A 23,489-nucleotide genomic window follows, 5' to 3' on the forward strand; every position below is an offset into this window, starting at 1 on the left:
GTTATCATTATCCTATATGTTTCTTAGCAGATGAAAGCATTTCTGGAATACTGACTCTAAGATAGATGTTCAATGACTCTAACAGGACTTTTCCTGAAATTATTAAAGATTAGGAGAACTGCCCTCTCAAAGATATATATTTTTGGAGAAATAAATATGTAAGTAAGAGGAACTACTTCCCAACCTACAGGCTAAGAAGTGGTGAAGTTTTAGCGCACAGAATGTGAGATCCAGGATTTTTTTTTTAATGTCTCTATTATGGTGACTAGTGTCATAGATACCATTGTATTTACACCCTACATATTCATCCTTAAAATGGATATTTTGGATCCTGTGGAATAGAATATTTTTGTCTCTCTAACCTTGCCAGAGTTCTTTCAGCATCTGTTTTTTACTGTTACAGGACTATGATTTTCAAGGGCTAAGAAACATGAAAGGGAGTGAAGGCAGGAAGTTCTACTGGTAGACTTTCATTGTCTGGGTATTTATTGAAATTTTCTTGGGTGTTTTAAAAGAAAAGCATTCACTCCATTTCTTATTAACAAATAATGACATTCTATTTTATATACCTTATATTAAAAAACAGTTGCAGATGTTTAGTCTAGTTTCATGAGGATGGTTACATGTAAAACAACAGTAAAATAAAATAGAGCTCTAAAATTATATGTGTGAACTACCTGAGAGCTTACTAAATGTAAGTTCTATAAATATTTTGTTATCTTTAAGTATCTCAACAAGGATACACTACTATGCCTGTATTTGACAAACAGCACCAAAAATATAACAAACATATATATTGTTCATTATGTTCTGGTACTGTTCTAAGATGTTTTAAAGTATTTGCTCTCTCATATTTTATAAACAATAAGGCAAGAATATTCTTTTTCCATTTCCTCCTTACTGAGGCGCAGGTAAGGTATTTCATGGTCAAACCTTTTAAGAACAAATCTGTGCTCATATTTCTCACACTGTACCTTTCTTAATTTATATAACAGTCTCTTTTATTCAGCCATTTACTTCCAGGTCTAAATCCGTACAAATTTGTTTCCCAGAGACTGTCCCCTGGACATATTCCATTTCTCTATTCATTCATCCTCACTTTTACTTATTCTCTTTTTAAACGTTTATTGATTATCTGTTATATGTCCTGCTTTGTATAAGGCCTAGAGAGTCAGAGGACAGTCCCTGAGCTTACTTTGTTTGCTTACTTTTTATCTATCAATTTCTTTATTTTCTGAGCTTAAAAAAGCATTAAAATATGACTATATATAAAATATGTGCAGAGTTTATAGAGCAAAAATAAAATGAACACCTATCTATCTAACACCAAATTTAATAAACAGAACACTTTCATGACTCTTAAAGCTTCCTCTTTCTCCAGGAGTTAATAATTTCTGTTAATTATTCCAAAGTTTTTCCATAGGTGTACTCTATTCTTAAGTGCCTAAATAATGTATGTTTAGGTTTGATTATTTATAAACACCTGATAAACGCAATGATTTTGTATTTGTTCTATAACTTCTATACTTTTTTGTGTATTCAACACTGCATTCTTACTGTGTTGATCAGTCCACTTTCATTTTTATATCGTATTACATTCTAAGAAAAAATAATGTATCAATGCTACTTTAGTTGACATTTGGATTATCACAATTTTCCTGTCATAAATTTGCTACACAAGAACATTTTTTATAAAATTTCAGATTAATATAAGGGTACAAACTATTAGGTTATATTGTTCACATTTGTTAGGTAAAATCCAAGTTGTAGTTGAGCCCTTCACACAGGAGGTCTGCCATATACCCTTACACTGTGTCTGTTAGCTGAGAGCACAACTCTCCCCTATCTCCCCAGTTTCCCACTTGAATTTAGTGTTTTTCTCTTGTATGAGCATGTAGTTGTTCACCTACTGGTTTCATATTAGTATTGAGTACATTGGATACTTGATTTTTCATTCTTGTGTTACTTTACTAAGGAGAATGTTCTTCAATTCCATCTCAGTCAATACTAAAAATGTAAAGTCTCCATCTTTTTTAGGTTTGAATAATATTCCATGGTATATATATATCACAGTTTAATCCATTCATGGGTTGATGGGAACATGGTTGATTATACAACTTACATGAGAACATTTTTATACTTTTTCTAGAATAAATGTGTTACATGACCAAGTTCTAAAGTATACATATTTTCCACTTATTCCAGAGGTATTTTATCAACTTACTGTTACATTAGTATATATAATGGTTTCGGTTGATATACACATGTACTCTTATCAAGAAATAAATGGAACACTCAAACTGAATAATCTGAGAAGAGTTTAATTAAGGAATTATTTGCATTAGGTAGGATGATAGAGAACCCAACAGGGGGTAATGATCTACTCTAAGATTAAAAAAAGGAGGGGACTATTGCCATCCCTATCCCTGAAGGAGAAAAGCAGAGAGATCCTTGGAACTTGAAGTCAGTAGCTATATTGGAAGGGTCTTCTAATGTGAGTCATGGCTTTGAGCTCAAGAAGAGGAACACAGACAACTTGCAATGACCTAGAAAGTAGGCAGCAGAAGAAGCACTCTGTTCTCACTCTTCTGCTGCTCCCCAATCTTACACTCAAAGGCTAATGTCAATTGGAAGTTAAAGGGGATGGAAGGAGATGAATGTCATGTACAAGTAAACCATTCATGTACACATGAATGTCGTGTACGAGTAAACCTCCCAGTCATATGTCAGCCTCCCTGGCTACACATATTAGCTGTTCGGTGACATCGAGAAGTGAGTACATTTGATATTTGTGGCAACATTTTATAGCTTCAGACATTTAATTTGTGCTAACTGGTGAGTGTAAAAGAGTCCCCAATAGCTAATGGCATAGAATATCTTTTCATGTATTTACTAAAAGTTCATATTTCTTTTATAAAATTACTATTTGTGACATTTGTTCATTTTTATTATGTTTCTTTTATTTTTTCTTATTAATTTATAGGAGTTCTTTATATAGTCTGTATAATAATTCTTTCAAGGGATTAGTGCTGAAAATATCTTCTTTCAATGTATGACTTGGGTTTTCACTTTGATTTTTGGTTTTCTGAAGAGGAAAATTAGAATTTACCATTCTTTATTGTTGTTGCACTTAGTGAAGAATTTGGAAATTTAGAAATTCACTACTTCAAGATAATTGAAATTCACTTGCTTTTAAAAGAGTCAGATAATGATTTTCACATTCAACAACTTAATCCATCTAGAGTGCAATTTTTCCACTTAAATAACAAATTGGCTGACTACTAGTAATGTATTAGTCCAATTTATCTATGTTTCTAGGTATTCTACAGATTGGGTGTTCACCTGGGCATCCATGTGGTCTGAGTTTTCAATTCTCTCCCATTGATCTTTTGTTCCTCCCTGAATCAACAATATATTTTCTTAATTACTATAACTTTATCATAGTACAATAATATCTGGAAGGGAAAATTCCTGAGAAATCCTACTATTATTTTGTTCATAACTGAATCAAACCTGTAAGTCCATTTAGAGAGATTTGATCATTATAGTCAGGCTATTTTTTTTAATTTACATTTTTTTTTTTTTACTATTTTGCACATTCTGGTAGGTTTATTTTTATATGCCTTATTTTCTGTGGCTTTTGTATTATCTATTTTATTATAGATTATGTATGTATGAGGGCTTCAGAATTTAATAAATTCTTGTGTAAATTGATCTTAATATTTCATAATCGTGATAAAATCCTCTCAATTCTAAAAGTTTTTTTGATTCCTTTGGATTTTCAATGCATGTAATCTATTATTTGCAAATAATGGCAGCTCCATTGATTCTTTTTTAATCCTGATAGCTTCCCTAAATTTTTCTTAAACCATTGTACTAACTAGTAAAATAGTCAATAATAGTAATTTTAATGAGTATTGTGTTTTGTTCCTAATTTTAAAGAGAACTATCAGACTACCGTGTTACTAAGAACAAAGTTTTGCTTAAATATTCTTTCATAAATTAAAGAAGTTCACTTTTTCTGATTGCTATTTTAAGTTTTATTTGAGCAAGCTTGTTCTTTTCTGGATGGGTTTCCACAAATACCAATTCCATATTCCTGGAAAAAGAATTAAGGTTAAGAATTAAGTATTAAGATGGTTTTTCCACTAGTGTTATTGAAAAGTTGTAAAGTTAAAATTCAAGTTTAGAATTAAGTTCCTCTCTGGATGATGGCACTGATAATTTAAAGATTTGTATCCCTCAGGGTTTCTACAAATACTTTCCCACATGTTGCGATTCAGAGTTAAATAATAGTATTTTTAAAAAGCTAATTTCTTGATTCACCCAAAATATTAAATTATTACCCCGGGGCATTTAGCACTAGGAGACAAGTCCTTTTGCTAAATTTTTGGTCTGACATTTTTTCTGTAAGTGGAATGAAGTTGCTACTATTTTGCAATTATAATATTCTCCCTTTAAGAAAGATATGTATAGAAAATTACGTGATTCATTGTATTGAACTTGGTTTCTTGTTGGATCTTAAATTCACTTGAAAGAACTAGTTGTAATCTCAGCATAATCCTGTGGCTATCATTTTTTCTTTTGTTGGTAATGTTTTACAATTTCAACTTTTCCCCAATTGATCAATTTATTTAATACAGTGCTAATCAAAATGCAGAAGTCAACACACAGATTGTAAGATTCATATTGGAGACAAAAATCCTAGAAATGACAAGACAATTTTGAAGAAAGGAACCAAAGCTAGAGAACCTACATTACCAGATATTAAAATGTATTATAAGTCTATAGTAATTAAGTAATGGCATTTGTGCAGGGATAATCAATGGGTATAAAAGGGTGTCCCAAAAGTCATCCCTACATAAGAACAATGGGGAAGTGTAACTCAATGTATCTTTATTCACAAAATATTCATTACAAAAATTTTATACAGAGGTGGCCTACTCGTAGAGAATGTTTTGTAAATATTTTTGAGATATGCTGTACATTCAGAACATATGCTCTTTCTTTGTGCATACTATGATTCAATAAAAAGTTTTAAAAGTCTACAAGGCTTGACTCTATATGAATGCAGATTTTTTCAGTCGCTTTACAATATATGCTTGTTACTTATCTCTCTGGCTCAAACATTAATTAACACCTTTCTGAACACACACTTCTGACTGAGATACTACATAGCTGATACTCCTGAATCTAGAGAAGTCTGCACTACATTGACTATCACATTTTATTGTCATAAATTAGATTTGGTCTCGGTGGATTATTGTATCATTTTTTATTGTCAGAAAGAAGAATTCAAAGACAATATTTTTTAAACCAATATTATTACTTTTGAAAGAGGGGCTTTATGGTTAAGTTGACTTATATCTAATAACTTTGTTTAGTACAGTGGATAATTCAATTATGTTCTTGTATTTTTGCAACTAATCTAGCTTAGAGGGTGTTTTAGAAGGTCCTGAAAATATTCCTAAAATTTGAGGTTCATAATTTGGAGGGATTTATTTATCATGCTGAATATTTGATTTTATATGCTTTAAGGGTTATTTACATAAAAATTATTTTGGCCATGGTTTATGGTGAAGAATTTGGGACATTAATTACTCAGTTTTCTTACTTTGGAGAAGACCTACCAGTGTTTCCTGAGGGAATTATCAACCTCATCTGCTATAAGCCCCTGGATGAAAGGGTCTCTATCTTACTAGCCTACCCATCACGCATCACTGTGTTTATCTGAGTCCACATGTAATAAACATTTAATAAATGTTTCCTAGGCTTTAACTTAAGTAAATTTCTTAATTTTCAAAGCAAATATTTTTTCTTCTTTTGGATGGCTACCAACATATAATATTGTGTCCTCTGTAGACTTTATAGCCTCACTATATCAGAGTAAAACCAGCTCCTCTAATCAGTAAGACCGGGTATCTACAATGCCTTGAACACAAAAGAAGTGTATTTCTTCCTCACATCACAGTTACAATCAGTGCCGTGTAAGGTCACTGTACTCATTTGCATTCCAGCCAATTAGAAGGTGAATAACACCAAGTGGAAGATGTGCCTAGGAGCTGCTTATGAGCCAGGCTTGACAGTGGAACATTTTACTTTCATCTCAGTCCATTCTTTATAAATCAATCAAGTGTCTAGTGTCTACTGCAAGGGAGGCTGAATACAAAAAGCTGAAGAGGATGTAGATTTCAGTGAATATCTAATAGTTCCCACAACACAACTAATCTTCAAAATATTCCAAGTTTTACTATTGGATAAATTCAGATAATCTGAAAGCTATGTACTTGTACAGCATAATTTTAGTCCATCATGGAGTTATTTAATAAAATTTCCCATTTTTGTCATCTTCTCTCTCTGAAGATTATTGTAAAAAACCACGTCAGACAATTCACCATTTTATCAGGAAGGAGGTTCTGCACAGTATTACACACGTCTTCTCTACAATGCTCCATGTACAAAATTTTTTTTCAGATTTCAGTGACAAGGAAAGAAATTGTTTTTAGAATGCAGCTTAGTTTTTGCTTACATATTTTGCGCATTGTAGAACTGTGTTTTTTTCTTTCGAAAGAATTTTTATGTAAAATTTTGAACTGTTTTACTAGCCAATTTACAGAATCAGAATTTCCTTAAGAATTTTTTCTTAGGTACTAACTTTATTCTTGTTTTCATTTTATTTTTAAAATTTGTTTCTACTTTGCAATATTGTAAATATTTTAAAACATAGTTGCAGGCTCAGCATCAGTAGCTCAGCGGCACCAGCTACATACACTCTAGCTGGCAGGTTCAAACCCAGCCCAGGGCTGCCAAACAGCAATGACAAATGCAACAACAACAACAACAACAAAAAAACAGCCAGGTGTTGTGGCGGGTACCTATAGTCCCAGCTACGTGGGAGGCTGAGGCAAGAGAATAGCTTAAGCCCAAGAGTTTGATGTTGCTGTGAGCCATGATGCCACAGCACTCTACCAAAGGCAACGTAGTAAGACTCTGTCTCAAAAAACAAAAAATAGTAAAATATATATATAGTGGTGCATTCTTGGACAAATATCCTTTAGCTTTATTTGTAATATATGGTGTGATGTACAGGGTATCCAAAAAGTCCATTGGCAAATTACTATGTCAAATTATTTAAAATTATACATGAATTTTATGTCCACCTTGTATAAAATGTTATTATTCTGGTCATTAGAAGTATGGACTTTGAATTAGACAGAAAGAAGTACTGGAGGACAGAGAGCCTTTAAGGGAACCTACAGTAGTTACAGGGAGCTAATAGCATCCTAGAGGTAGGTTGGGAAAGTAGAAGTGGGAAAAGAGATGTACTTCAGGTATCATTATGAGACTGAATGTAACATATAGAACATGAAAAAGATGCCCAGGAAATACTTAGCTTTCTCATGTGAACACCCGAGTGTATGAAGCAATGATTTACACCGGTGGAGGAACAGGTTGTGCGGAGAAGTTTGATGATTTCAAATGTGACACTAAGTTAAGAACAGTAGATAAATATCTGTTTTACAGACATTAAGACACATCTTTGTTATTTTTGCCTTTTTATCATTGGAATGCATCTTAATAAATGACATCTTAGAATTGCAGTTGCTCATGCAGCAATTTTGGTGTGGTCGTCATTTCCGGTGTATTGACCCGGATTTTATTCCTGTTACCATAACTGAGTGTCTGCAATCCCTTCATGTTTCAGCTGATAAACTATGTAAAGGGCATTTGTGAAAGGGCTGCGAGTCTTAATCATTGCCTTAGGAGCTATTTAATGACATCTTGAAAGTTCAAGGAGGTGCCAGCATTGAACCTTGCAGAATGGCATTGAAGTTTGAATAATATTTCTGAGACAACACTGACGTACTTATAAAAATGCTGCATCACCAATACTTTAGATAGTGCAGAAAATGATATGATATGAAAACTTCACAAGTCTGAGTAAAATATAAAGAAATGACTCAATATAAAGCAAACTTCGTCGTCGTTTTTTTTAGTTGACAGAGTCTCACTTTATCACCCTCAGTAGAGTGTCGTGGCATCACAGCTAACAGCAACATCCAACTCCTGGGCTAGGTGATTCTCTTGCATCAGCCTCCCAAGCACTGGGATTACAGGTGCCTGCCACAATGCCCAGCCATTTTTTGTTGTTGCATTTTGGCCAGGGCCCGATTATAACCCGCCACCCTCAGTATATGGGGCAGGTGCCCTACTCACTGAGCCACAGGCACCGCCCTGAAAGTTAGTTAATTTCTTTAGGAATTTTAAAATACGTGATCAACATTGATATATAATTATAAGTTCAATTTCTTTAGGAATTTTAAAATATGTGATCAACATTGATATATAATTAAAGATTAATTATATTTCTAAAATGTATTTTAATAACTATATGTTATTCAACTAAACTAAACTATGTTCTTAACTAAATGTTAAGAAATTCCTGGTGCAGTTATTTGACAGCTTTTTAAATCTAGTAGTGGATAAAATAACAGTGCCTTGTAAACTAGATGCAATTTTGGATACAAGGAAATGTAGCAGATGAATGCAAAGCTTATGAGAGTTCAGTTAGACCAGAGGTTAGATAGTATATAAATAGTCATGTTTAGTATGTGACATCTCTCAGAGAAAACAGAGGACCGCAAGTAGAGTCTTGAGGACCTACTCAAGGTTGTTATAGTACTCAAGAAAGTCTCTAGTAGAGATTTTTTTTTTTCTGAGACATAATCTCAGTCTGTGCCCTAGGCTAGAGTGCCATGGCATCAGTCTTCTGAGTAGCTGGGACCTTGGGCGCCCACCAAAATCCCTGGCAAATTTTCTGATTTTTACTAGAGATGGTGTGTCACTTTTGTTCAGGCTGGTCTCAAACTCCTGAGCTCAAGGGATCTTCCCACCCCTGCTTCCCAGAGTGCTAGGATTACAGGCATGAGCCGCTGTGCCAGGTCCAGTAGAGACATTTAAGTGATGGAAAGGAAAAAACAAAGTGCATGTGAAATATACTCTAATAAGATGGTCAGAGATGTATAAAGAAATTAGGACAGTCACGGAGGCCAAGGAAAGGGAGGAGGTGGTCAACAATGTCAAATGTTCCTAAAAGCTAAGAAGGATAAAGGTGAAAGAAATTGGATTAAAGCATATAGAAATAAGATCATTACACACAATGTACTCTGTACTGAATTGATCATTAACTTGAACATTAGAGTCAGCCAGGGTGATGAGGGAGTTTGGGAGGGAGAAGAAGATTGTGTGTTATACACGAATGCCTTGAGAATTGATAAAGATGGATGATGGCTCAATGGAGGTGTTACCAAGACATCTGAGCATTCTCTGGAATTGGTGGTGAGGAAGTCACTGATCCCAACTCGAATCTGGGTATGTATCTGATTCTTTATGTTTATCTAACGACTTTACTGATGATGTGATTCATTGTGTGTATGTGTGTGTTGTAGATATTTAGAGATTAGTATTGTTATATTGTTATAATACATGTATTTCAGGTTTTGGGATAGTCACTGCTTTTTATGTATAAAAAATGTGAGTAGCTTATTGGAACTTTTTACTCTTATCCTGAGAGATGCATTATAATGACAAGAAATGAAGTGACCATCATTAGAAACTTTATACTCATGAGTTTGAACTGTAGGCAACTTAAAGTACGTTCATGAATTGCTTACCAGTGAGGATGCATTGAGAAGCCATTAGACAATTTCATTGTTCAAACATGAGAGAGTGTACTTAACAAACCTGGATGATACAGTCTACTGCATACTAAGCTGTGTATGTGGGATAGGTTATTGTTTCTAGGCTAAAGACACGTATGGCATGTTATTGTACTGAAAAATAGAATGCAATGGTAAGTACTTGTGTATCTAAACACATCAATAAATAGAAAAGGTACAGTAAAAAGAAGATATTTTAATCTTATGTGCTGATGGTTGCATAATGGTCCATTGTAGAATGAAAAATCATTGTTAGTTCATGATTGTATATACATTTTACTTCTCGTAAACATTCTTAAAGCTCTTTTCCATTAGATTGTTTAAAGTTGAAACCCTGCATTTTATAGACATTTATTTTATACAAATAAAATAAAAATTTGTTTATTCCTATATATATTTACTATTTACAGCAGCTTTATTTTCCAAATTGATTTTCTCTGGCATCCCAATATTCTGTCACTGAACATACGTGTGTGTGTGGCACATGCATCTGGAATTCTGCATGTCAACGTTGGAAAAACTCTCAACACTCAAATGACATGGAGGTATTTGCAGTTGTGACTGCCTATGCATTATTTTCCTCTACTGGAATGGATTATGACGTGTAGAACTTGTCTAGACTTTTCATTTTTCTGAGATTTCAATATTCAGATAGCTGCCTAAGCCATTAATTTATTCTAGTTTTATGCAATGTAGCATAAAAATCAGGATTTCTTTCTGCCCATTATCTATGTGTTTGTGTTAGTATTCCGTGAGCTTTATGAATGGTTTGCTTTGTTGAATTTTAAAAATGAGGAGTTGTGATGGAGGTGGTAGGACTCTGACTTTAGCCAGGAGTTTGATAATCTTTCTATTCACACTTCAAAATTACCTACATAGAAGAAGGAATTGTCTTGCTTGAAAAGAGTTGATAAAGCTTATTGTATAACAGTGGCATATGTGCTACTTTGTCCAATCTGTCAACACATTTTTACTGTGACATTTGTGAATGTTTTAGGCAAGAAGCTGTTCCAGTGAATGTAATGGGAAAGAAATCACCCAGCATATGACTCCATTGCCCGTAATTCATTGCCCCTCCCGCTTCATCCTGCAGTAAAATAGCTTGACATACATTTTGTACTCTTGCGAGAATGATGTCTTGCATTTGGGAGTTATTTGTAGCTGCAGACAGGTGGAAGAAGAGATCTTTTAATCTTCCTGTTTCACTCATTACTATTGAAAGCTGTCCAGAATTAAACTCTGGTTTTCTCTTTTCAGGTTGCATTAGGGAGCCTGGTATCCAAACAGGAGAGACAAGTGTGACAACATGGACTGGAGGTGGTGGAAAATAAATCAAATTCAATTGATCACTCTCATTCCAGAGGAAAAGCTTATTCTGCATAGAGGCTCACCGACTGACTCCTATTGCTCCTGTGTTTACAGAAATGCCTATTGGACCCCAGTGTGTGTGTAGATGTGCAGCGTTGCTTTAGACCTGCAGACACTGCATATTATTCTCCTTATTTGGCAGTGTTTAGAAATGTATTTGGAAATCCTGCATATACATCCCATGGCATTTGCGTTTTCCTAGAGTAATATAAATATTCCATACCTTCTTTGGAAATCCGTATCTTGATTGAGACCTTTCACACCTTGAATAATTTAATTTTCATTTCAAAATAATCAATATCTTTTATTTTTAATATCAGACAGCGTTAAAGAAGCTCATAGTCTTTATTGTGCTTTGTTGTTGTCCCAGTTTTATTAAACTGTTACAGCATACAGAATACAGATTCAAACAGTTCCACGTGCTGTTTTGAAATTCATCCCAACTGTAGGCTGAGTGACCTGGAGGTTGGACAGACTGCCAAAGTCCAAAAGCGTCAGCATTTCCATAGTGTCAGGATCTACTTCACTGATGTCCTGATCCAGGGCTGAGACCTCAGGGACATAGTTGTCTCTCTGCTCTCTCCCCTCTTCCTGCAGCGTGATGGAGATGCCTCTCACTGGGCCCCTCTGGATCCCTGTCATCAGGTGTGTGACTTAGCCTGCTATCTCGTTGCGAAGCTTCTTGCTGGGAATGATGGCCATCTCTTCCTTGCACACGCACTTGTACGTGTGAAAGTCATTGCCCAGACGCATGTAGCCCTTCTTGATGATGACCCGGGTCGATGATGACTTGGGTGGATGATGACCTGGGCCGCCTTCTTCATGGTTTTGGTGCGAACACGGCCCATGTTGGCGGATCCTTGGTAAAAGTGGCTATTGTGTTTTTCTTCTTTTACCCTTTTACTTCTCCCTCCCCCATAGGTGACCACCGTGAACAGCCCAGTGCCTCTGCTCCCCCTGTTTCATCAATGCTCAGATAATCATATACAAATATATAGTTTCCTGTTTGCACCGTTTCTGTAAATTCACTCATAATGTATAGGTTTCTCTGCATCTTGATGTTTTCACTTAAAATATGTTACAGAAATATCCCCTGTAACGGATAATTATACACCTGCTATTGTATAAAGATATCCTAATATGTTACATCATTATTCTTTCATTATAGCTTTCAATTAATTTATAGGTGTTTTGTTTTGCTTGTGAGAAACTTTCTTCTTTCTATTTGTGGTAAATTTCAATTTAATGTGATAGATTTTGAAAAATGGTGTGGTTGGGTTGAAAGGTATATATATGTATTTTACATTTTATCACATATTATTTAAGACTATCTTTTTTTTCTTCCCAAGTCTTTAATTAATCGTATTTTCATATGAGAACAGATTTTCTCCTATATTCTGTCACTAATGGATGCCTGCATTTTTGTTTTATTAATCTCAATGGTAAAGTGACATCTCATAATTACCTTAATTTGCATTTACTAATTATTATGGAGGCCCAGCCCTTTCTTAATGCTTACTTTAAAGCATTATTGCCTATACTTTGCTGTCTTTTATCCCTATCCATTTTAAGACTTCTTTGTATATTATAAATATAAATCCATCTGTTACATAGATTTAAATATTTTTGCTTCAGATCATTCCTTTTTAGTTTCTGTTTCTTGTTTTGCTCCAAAAGGTTTCCTCATTCTTAAGTCTTACATACTATTTTTTAAAAGAGCTTCTCAAGAGGTAAGGTCCCTTTCAGAAGCTCTACAATAAATAAGTCAATAGTCCTCTGATTTATGTCATCATTTGAAAATTTAGGTGTGTGTTACATACGCTGAACTATAGCAGATAAAAAAGGAAAACCAGAATAGAACCAAAGCTTCAAAGAACTTATAGTTAAGGATATAGAGAGGAATATATGAAATAAGCCCGGACATGACAAGGACCAAGGACAGAAACTGATGACTTTCTGCTCTGTCAGGAGGAATCTTTCTCTCCCCTTTCAGTGCATTGGTTATTTGTAGTGAGAACAATAAGTTGTAATTTGTTATAAGACATTTGGTGAGAAAGTCCCATTGAAATATAAAGCTGATATTACAAATGCATCCCATTATATTTTTGAGTCTATTAAATATCTTTAAGGTTACATATTTATAATGACCTCTCTTTGTACATATTTATTATGATTTCTCTCTCTCACACACACACTTAGATACACTGTTCTGCTCTGTCTCTTTCTCTCCTCTCTCTATATGTTTGTATATACTTATTTATTAATTTTAGGAACATGGTCTTTTGCAAGTTATATATCTCCTTAGGGATTTTACCACTCATAGTTAAGTCAAAGGTGACTATTTTACTATATATATATATATATATATATATATATAATCTTCACATACACAAATATTAGGGCCAAGAAATTATACTAAATGGCACAGACACACATATATAATAATTAGGATCTACCCTTTGTTTTACAGTTACCATGTGCCAAATTCTCTATAAACATCATTTCACTCCTTCCTTGAAGGAGTCCCATAATAGATTTTGTCATCCCAGTTTAAAAATATAAACTGAAGCTTAGAAAGTAACATGCGCATGGCATAGAGCAATAAATGCATGACACCTGGAAGAAAAGGCAACAATTTCAGCTAGACCTGGGATTTTATTCCTGCCATTTGACTTTACATCCTGTGTCTTTAGCCACATCAGTGTACATCTGGTCATGAGCCACTTAAACCACTGGGTATGCAGACCAGGACTCCAGATATGATTATTTTTTCCATTATTTAATCCTGTGTTTTCTCTTTAGGAAATACTATATTTCTACCTTTTATCACTAGTGATGTTGATAGCACAATAGGAATATTCCAAAATCAATCCGGGAAGAAAAATAAACAATTCTTTTTGAACAGCAGATAAGATCTAACAATTTTTAGTGCATGTTTTGTAATGTACTAGGCAGGTATTAAGGTAAGTATGCATGAAGTGTCCGATTTTGAATCAAAAATTTATTGTACTTCAAACAAGAAGTAGTACAATTAATTCAAGTATGCACTTAAAGTATTGTGACACATTTTTGCCATCTTAACAGTATCTTGTTTATGCCAGGAATGAAGAAGCCTGGAGAACAAATGGTAGTGAAATGAACAAGGGTATTTTCCAAAGCTTGTTGAGAATTCAACATTTTTTCTTGCTGGAAGTGTTCAAAAACCTGAAAGAAGTGGTTGTCAGTCGGTGCAAGGTCTGGTGAATACAGTGGATGGCAGAGTTTCCACATCTGGCTTCTGTGGCTTGAGCAGCATTGTTTGTGCAACACGTGGTCAAATGTTTCTTGCTAGAGAATTGGCCTGTATTTATTGACCAATCTCAGCTGCTTGATTGCAACATCCCCATCAATTCATCCAATTGACTACAGTAGACATCTGCTATAATTGATTGGCCAGATTTCATGAACCTGTAGTGGATAATGCCAGCACTGGACCGTCAAACAGACACAATCAGCTTTTTTGATGTTAAGTTCAGTTTTGGGCTCTGTCTCAACACTTCATCTTTATCCAATCATGGTGCTGAATGTTTTGGTTATCAAAAATAATCTATTTTTTATCACACATAACAATATAGTTTAGAAATGGTTCGCCTTTATGTTGTGGCAGCAAGAAAAGGCAAGCTTAGAGAGGATATCTCTTTTGAAGCTTGTTTAATTCTTGAGGAAGCCATCTATCCAGCTTCCTTACCTTAGCGATTTGTTTTAAAATGAACAGTGTTGTTGAAATAGTAACATCCACCTTTGTTGCTAATTCACATGTAGGTGGAGATGGATTCACTTCCACTATAGCTTTCAGCCCATCATTATCCACCTTGGTTTCAATTAGCCCATGTGGCTCAGTAAAATCATAGAATGAAACTCCCCACACCATCCATGTAGTTGGTGCTCACTAGCCACCTTCTTCCCAAAGACTTTGTTGGTATTTCAAGCTGTCTGCACAGCACTGGTTTCATGACAGAACTCATATTCGAAGATAACACGAATTTAGGTCCTATGGTTTCACAAAAATTGTTCTAAAAAACTTGAAAGATAATCACAAGGCAAAATGTGCATTTAAAAGAATGAGGATGTACCTTCACAATACAAAAAGAAAAGCAAGGAGTGTTAAAGTCAAATGTCAGGCATATCAACTGTCAAACATCGTACTTAAGGAAATTGGACATTTCATCGTATTCTCAAGGGAACCCCCACCCTAACTAAAGTGGCGAACAAGACTAGCTGCGTGCTGCCCTCTGCATTTTTGAGGAAATGATAATAGGACAGAGATTAACTCTAGAAAAACAAACATTTCAAGAAAATAGCTTCTCCAAACTTCCATCTAGTAGTGAAGGAACTGCTCCTATGGTCAAAAACCATGTGAAAAATACTAGTTTCCAAATATGTATAATTGAGAAAAGTTCAATTTTAATTTCACCTGAAAGTTGTGCTATTCTGACACAGCCAGAATCCTTATTGCCATGGAGTTGAGAAACTGAAGAAAACACCTCATAAATGACATTTTGCTGAAATTTTTCTAACTGGATTTTACTCCCCAGTGAATGTTGCTGCCAGGTGTTATGCACATTTATTTTGAACAGATGTTCTGTAGCATGCTCTACTCAAATGTCACAGTAACTCTGGGCATCCTTCCCTACAATCACTTTTTCTCTCGCCTGGGCTTCCCAGCTGGGAAGTGGTAGAGAGAAGGATCAAACTCATGTTTGGAAAGCCTCTGAAGTCTTCTCACTTGAGCCTAGTGAATTTTCCAGATGCTTTCAATTGCTTCATTCCTTGCTCTCAGTAAAGCTGATACTAGCTTCTTTCTGTCCTCTGTAGAGCGGGCTAAGAAAGCAATATTTCCAGAGTTTTTGTTAGATCAAGTGAAGGCAACACACACACACACACACATACACACACACACACGCATACATATACTAATTTAGAGCCCAGCATATGAGACACACAATGCATACTGAATTTTCTACTGTCATACAAGAAACAATTTGGGTTATCTAGCAGTGTTTTTCAAAGTGATGGCTCTCTTTAAGGAGACTGGAAGGAATCTGAGAAGTGGGTGGTCTTATTCATTACCATTTCTCACTATGGAGAGAATGACACAAAAAAAAGACCTCAGAGAAAATCAGAAAAATTGTTTCTGGGAATTTGGCCAGTATTATCCAAAATTTTCAAACTATAAGTGAGTGGGGTAGTCATTTCTACAATCGTTTTAGGGAAAACATTGTTAAAAAAGTATAAAATGAGAAATGATCTGTGTCATCCACATGATGTCCTTTTGACTTGGTCAGAATTTGCAAAAATTGTCTGACTTGCTTATACTGCTCCGAAACTTCCACTGTTATCTTTTTACAGAATAATTTTCAAGTAGTTTAAATTTTTAAAAGAGTGGCCCACTGACTAACGGGTAAGTTATCACACATTCATTAGTATTCTTAAATATTACATTGCATTTGATTACAATCACTTAATTCAATAGTATTTTTAATGGAATCAATGTGAGACAGCTCTATTTTTTGGAAGTTTACTGCTTTATTCTCTAAGTCATGAAGGAGTCAAGGATGCCAGCTGATTTCAGTCTCATGCACAGATAATTTGGTTTCTAATAAAATCCCCACTTGATTTGCTGAGATTAGTTCATGCTCAAGGCAGAAAGGTAACGTTCCAGTTTACCAGCGTGGTTGTGAAAACCCAAGAGATGACTGAAATATTGTGTGTACTCATTGTCTTCATATATGGAATAAAAAGCATCAGCTATTGGGTTGTGAACCAACCTCAGGACATGTAGTTTGTCTCTACAGGAGCTAATTGTTAAGAGCAAGGCTTTGAAGTTAAATATGAACTTTTCTGTAAAATGAGTGGCTGGCGTTCATGTAGGTTAGAAGCTGTGGTCCCCCAATTGGTAAAATTGGTATAATAATAAAGCCTACTATATAGAATTTTGAAGAATAAATCAGATCACCAATGATAGGTATTGTTTGCTACATAAAAATTGTTCCACAAATGTTCGAGTTGGTTATTATGATAGAATTTCACATTAGGTCCCATTCAATCATTTTGAGGAATTTCTGGTTTCTAGGTGCAGGATGCTAATATTAATAAATGCTACCTTAAATAAAAGATATGTATACCTGGTAGTGATGGTTGGAGAGTGGAGGAGCTCTGGTCTGTGAGCCCAGTGGACACGTGGCATTCTAGAACACTCCAACTTTTGAGCCTTAGTGCTATTGTTTAAATTAAGTTTGATGCGAGGTCTTGCTACCCTAAAGAACACAAACTATTTTTTAAACTTACTAAGGCTGAGTAAGTCTCAGTAGATAAGATGCATATTTTCAGACTTCCTTGCCCAGGCCCATAGTCCTAACCAGTATTGCAATCTTTCAAACCTTCTCCAGCATAAGAAGTGTCACCTAAAAAGTGTTTGCCCCTTTAGTTACCTTGAACTATAGAGAGTTCAGAGCTGAGCCTCATCCTTTCCTAATATTTTGCCAAATGGTTTTTCTGAAAGTTCATTGAATGATAAAGGTTAAGTTGAAACACTGTTGGAAGCAGAGGAAATGAAACAAGAGGAACAGGGAGAGCACTTAATTTATCTTATCACAGAAGATAAATTCTGTAAGAGGTCGGGTGGTTAAACTAACATTTTCTTCTCTCTTCCTTGCCTGTGCAATAAAATGGAATTACGTACTATATCTTTGTATAGATTTTAGCACTTAATATATTTAAAGGACTCAGCAACCTGTCTCTTTGGGCAAGTAAATTGCATCTTACTCTGTGCTGGGATAGCTCTAACTACTAAGGAGCACAGACATCAGGTCTCCGAATCAAATAGTTCACAGATACAGCTGATCTGTACAGGAAACCATCCCTTCAAGTGAGACTACCTCATGACTTTAACTGAAAGTTCCTATATGCACAAGAAAAAGAAAGTTCTCTTTCTTTTTTTTTTTTTTTTGAGACAGAGCCTCAAGCTGTCCCCCTGGGTAGAGTGCCGTGGCATTACAGCTCACAGCAACCTCCAACTCCTGGGCTCAAGCGAGTCTCCTGCCTCTGCCTCCCAAGTAGCTGGGACCACAGGCGCCCGCCACAACGCCCGGCTATTTTTTGGTTGCAGCCGTCATTGTTGTTTGGCGGGTCCGGGCTGGGGATTCGAACCCGCCACCTTAGGTGTACGTGGCTGGCGCCTTAGCCGGTTGAGCTATAGGCGCCGAGCCAGAAAGTTCTCTTTCTAGTGAGGAAAAAACCCAAATAGATCTCATTGGCAAACTGAGTAATAAAAACATTAGAAGTAAGCATGAAATAGGCTCTTCTAAGGACTTTTAAAATTCCTATTTTCATTCAAAGTGTCTTGTACTTTGCCAGTAAAGACTTCAGAGAAAAGCACTTTAGGCTATCACAAAGGACAACCTTCACACAGCAGAACTCTGTAAGTTGACCATCCAAGGGACTCTAACAGACTGGTCAACATACAGAGGTGGTCAACATAAGGAACTATTCCTTAGTGTATGTGGTGCATGTCCTGTCTATGAAAATTAGGTCACCTTAAGGAGATGGTCAATGTCGGGAGGTGGTCAACTATGAAGGTTTACCACAATTTGCCAATAGGTAAATAAAGTCAAATGACATTTTATACTGAAACAAAACCTTTCTTTGACCTGTTTGGAGGCAAAAAATCACATACTCTGTAGAAAGATACTTTCTTGGCATTTATATAAGACGACGAAGGAAATAAAAGACGGCCTCTTCCTTTATCCTGGAGAAGAATGGCTGTCCTCATCTGCTTGTTGCCACCCATGGAGTATCAGAGCCTCATCTGGATAGTCTACCATTAAGAACAATGATTATTATTCTTTTTGAATAGACAAGCCCTTTTCCATTCTTGAAATTTTTGATTCCTTTCCTGAAAGTTGTGACCACTCATCTCTGAAAATGGTCACATTATACACTGAGGTAATAAGAATTACTTGGAACACAACTAAAAAGCTAAAAGCTCACGTTGGTTTATTCATATCCCTAAAACAGTGAATGCCTGATAGTTTTCAGTTTCCCCACTTCTGCACATAGAGGAAAGAATGCACCCCTCAAAGTGCTTCAGTATCCCACGTGGACATGTGGATCACAGATTTGAAAGGTAGGAGAGGAAGCCCAATGGCTTTCCCTCCCAGAGATTGGGAATGACAAGGCAAGTGATTTGCCAGTACATATAGGTGTACATGTTATTTTTTGTCAGTTCTAGTTTCATTAAATGCTTCATTTCCAAATTATATTTGCTTAGTTTAAAAAAATTATTCTTCTGCCTTGAGATGATTTCTGTCTTCAAACAGCTGTCAAAAAGCAATCTAAGCTAAAGTTATATCTGAAACTCCACTTCTGCCTTGAATAATATAGACAAGAAATTTGATGACAAAACCAGAAGAATACAAAAACATTGTATCATTAGATCCCACTATTCGGATAGTCTTAAAATTTTTCCTGAGGATAAAAATTGCTAATTTGTTCTTATTCTAAGTTTATGTAGGCTCCCTTTATATTATATTTATTTACAGATGAGATGAAGCCAGGTACAATGGCTCACAACTGTAATCTCAGTACTCTGGGAGGCTGAGGCAGGAGGACAGCTTCTTGAGGTCAAGAGTTTATCTACAGAAGACAGATATATGGGGTTTTCTAAGGTTAAAAGTTACAAACTTTATAATATTTATAAGTAAAACATTTTTATAAATGAAATTATATTTTGTTTTTGATTTTTGACATGATATAAGCAATTTAAGCCATCTACTCTATTTGTAAGAAACATTGAAGTGAAAAATTTCTTAAGTACTTGAAAAAAGTCTTTCTTAGTACTATGTTCAAATGCAATTTTAGGCTAAGAATTTCACATTCAGGTTTTTTTCTATAATCTTATTGTATCTTTATATTTACTGTCTTAGCTTTTTTCCTTCAGCCAGAAAGAAATGAGGGCAAATTAAATTCTGGCTGAAAGTATTGATATCAATAAAGCATGTTACAGATCAGAGGTAATTTTAATTGCGTGGCAGTATCAGACACTGGGAAGAGTTTTTGGTGGTATGATAGAAGGTTAGCAAAGTAGTAAGAGCAAACTAAAGGCCTTGGATGTCTGGGGAAGAAGTTCAGACATTTTTTGTTATAAACACTGCAGAGCCAAGAGAGTTTCCAGGTAGGAAGTTAACAGTATCAAGTTGAATTTTAGGCCCCATCACTCAAGAATGATCAAGAAACCAAGTGGGACAGGCAAAGCAGTTGTACCAGGCTTGGACACAGACACTGAGGGTTTCCTATCTACCCCACTATTATTCATTTTTCTTGAAGAACTTTCTTTTTTTTTATTAAGTCATAAATACATAGATCATGAATACATTTATGCTTTTGTGTGATTCAATGTATTGATTATTTGTACAAATTGGAGTGCTTACATCCTACTAATTAACACAGCTTTAACCTCATTTACTCAATCACTGTGTTAAGACATTTGTGTTCAATACTTGTTGGATTTGAATTGTACACTTGCAATATGCTCCATAGGTGTGGTCCCACCATATCTCTTTTTCCCTGGTGCCTTATAAACCCTAAGAGTAAGTCTGTAAGCCCATGTCTTATATATCAGTGATGAATGATCAAAGTTGATGTAATAATTTTTCATGAAGAAAATATGACAGGAAATCAGAGAGAAAAAAATAGAAGAGGAAAATTAAAGAGAAGAGAAACAGCGAGAGGGAGAGGAACAGTCAGAAAAATAGAGAAAAAAAAGAGAGCATGAAAGAAAATGATGGAAAGAAAGAAGAAGGGAAGAGAATGAGGTAAAAGAAAGATCATGGGAAGGAGGATGCTGACTTTTTCTAGTTCAATAATGTCAGCATGAAAAATTAATATCTTTAGATGAAAACACTTGCTTCTCTTAAAAATACAGTGCTTTATATAAGGCATTTGCCTTTAGGTGAGTGGCTTACCGTTCTTTTAAAACACAGTATAGCCCTGGAAGGAGAATCACCTCCCACCTTTTATTTTTTTCTTAAGTAGTATTTTAAGCATGGTTTTTCTATACAAACTAGATGAAAGTTTGAAGCCAGGGTGGGAAACTTTGGCTTCCTTTTGGTTTCACTCTCGCTTTTTTTGCAGTAGCCCTCAAGGTAACTTTGTGGAAACATGAGCTCTGAGAAGTATCTCTTACCAACCTCTTCTTTAAGGTTTATGATTCTATTAGCTGGTTTTATGAGAGCAACTCTGGGTAGAGATGAGGCTGAGTGGGAAGGCCCTGCCAGAGTGAGAGATGTTCATTGGCAGAGTGGAATGAGGAAGTGGTTTGGAAAGGTGGTGGAAAGAAAATAAGGGCTTTCTTTATTAGGGATGTTTGTTTTATTACTTTTTAGTTTTGTAGAGATTGATTCTGGGTTTGTGCTCAGGCAAGAAGCAAACAATTATTGGATGCCTGTAGACAGAAGAATGGTCTATCCTCAGCTTTCTTTTCATCAGCTGAAAACAAAGTGTCTTGCCCTCTCCTCAGTTCTCTCCAAGAAATTTCCTCCTTAAAATATATGGCGGTAAGTAAATGAGACAGGTAGAGATCAGAACAAACAAATGGATTATGTTTAAATTGATAGGCACTGTTTTTATGTCTCTGTTTAATTAATAGAGGATGAATACATAGATGCATATTTTTGTATTTTACAGTCAGGATTTTTTTGTGTTTTATTTTGTTTTTTTTGTATTACATAGTGAATTTTGTCTTAGAACAAATAAATTCCTCTGTTGGTGAACCAGAGCAACATACTACTGAGACAGTGTGGCAGAGTTTTGATTTTTCTCTTTTGTTATTTTTTGATCTTTTATTTAACAAAATCACATGCTGAGATTCAATATCAAATTAATTTTTAACTGGATTGTTCTTCTAGGAGCATGTTTTCTTTTCTCTCTTTCTTTCTCTCTTTTCTAATTTAGTTTCCTGTAATGTAGTATCATGATTTATTTGAATTTCCATATCCCATGGTGTATTTTTGAGAGTCTCAAATTCTCATTGAAGATTGTCAAATAATATACAGCTTTGATACCCTGATAAAAGTGTGTTTTCTCTGGTATCGGAAACAACTGAATTGAGGGGTAAAACATCTCTGAAGCTTAAGTCACTTCCTGTTATTAAGTTAAGCACCTAGAAAGGAGCTTTTATGAACCATTTCAGTTGCAGGTGACAGAAAATTAAATTGAAGCTGGTTGAGGAGCAGGAGAGAGTGAGATTGAGAGAGAGAGACAGAAAGATAGATTTTGAGAAGCCTAGAAGTAGACCTCGCTTCACATCTACACCAGGCTCTAATGGTGCTATTAGAGCACAGTTTATTTCTGTTTTTCAGTCTTGCTTTTCACAGTGTTAGAGTGATTCTCAGGCAGGCTTTCCTTTTATAATAAAAAGATACTTCACAAAAGTTTCACACTTCTTAAAATATCCATGATCTTGAGATCTTTACTCTTCTGCCCATACAAAATCATTTGCCTATTTTTGAACTAGCCACAGTGGCCAGGGCCTGGGTCACATGTCCATTCTTAGATCTGGGTGACAGATTAGCTTAGAATGAAATGCAGGTAGTATGAGATTGGCAGGGCTGGAGTGTGGAGTGTATAAGTTTTCAGGACAGTTAGAATTCTCTTGCCTAAGGAAGAGCACAGTTGAATAAGCACAAATAGCACATGCCAATCATCAGAGAAATATAAGGGGAGAGGAGAAGGGCGGCTGGGTGGTGGGAGGGTGATTGGAAAGATCACCTATATTTCTAACAAGGGTTCAAGTGAACTTTTCTAGAACTAGAATATAAATGTTTTGACACAATAAGTATGCAAATGACATGAAATTTATGTGAACCAGCTTGATGAAAGTATTTCAAAATGTATATGAAAACACTACACTGTACCCCATGTTTGCAGTAATGTATACAGCTATCATTTAATAAAAAAAAAATCATTCTAGCATAAGTACATTTGCACTAGAATGTTTATTAAAATTCAATTCACAATTGCCAAGATGTGGAATGAAATCAACACAAGTGCCCATCAATCCAGGAATGGATTAACAAAATGTAGTATATGCATATCAAGGAATACTATTCAGCCATAAAAACAAATGGGGACTTTACATCTTTTGTATTAACCTGGATAGAGGTGGAGCACATTCTTCTTAGTAATGCATTATGATAACAGAAAAGCAAGTATCCAAAGTACTAATACAAAGCCAGTAGATGAACTAATACATACACACAGAAAGAAAAACTCAAATAAATTCAGGAGTAGGTAGGAGAGAAAGTGGAGAGGGGAGGATGGAAAGGCTTGGGGGAGGAGGGAGGCCGATTAATTTTCCCTAATGTG

At 35.3% G+C, this 23,489-nt stretch overlaps 1 pseudogene; it reads right to left on the minus strand.

Annotated features, from left to right (window-relative positions):
• Positions 1-11,492: 11,492 nt before the first annotated feature.
• Positions 11,493-11,935, minus strand: LOC100954861 (annotated as a pseudogene).
• Between the last annotated feature and the right edge of the window lie 11,554 nt (positions 11,936-23,489).

Source organism: Otolemur garnettii, unplaced genomic scaffold (assembly GCF_000181295.1).
Source record: "Otolemur garnettii isolate 467f Iridium unplaced genomic scaffold, OtoGar3 scaffold00004, whole genome shotgun sequence".
Taxonomy (NCBI): domain Eukaryota; kingdom Metazoa; phylum Chordata; class Mammalia; order Primates; family Galagidae; genus Otolemur; species Otolemur garnettii.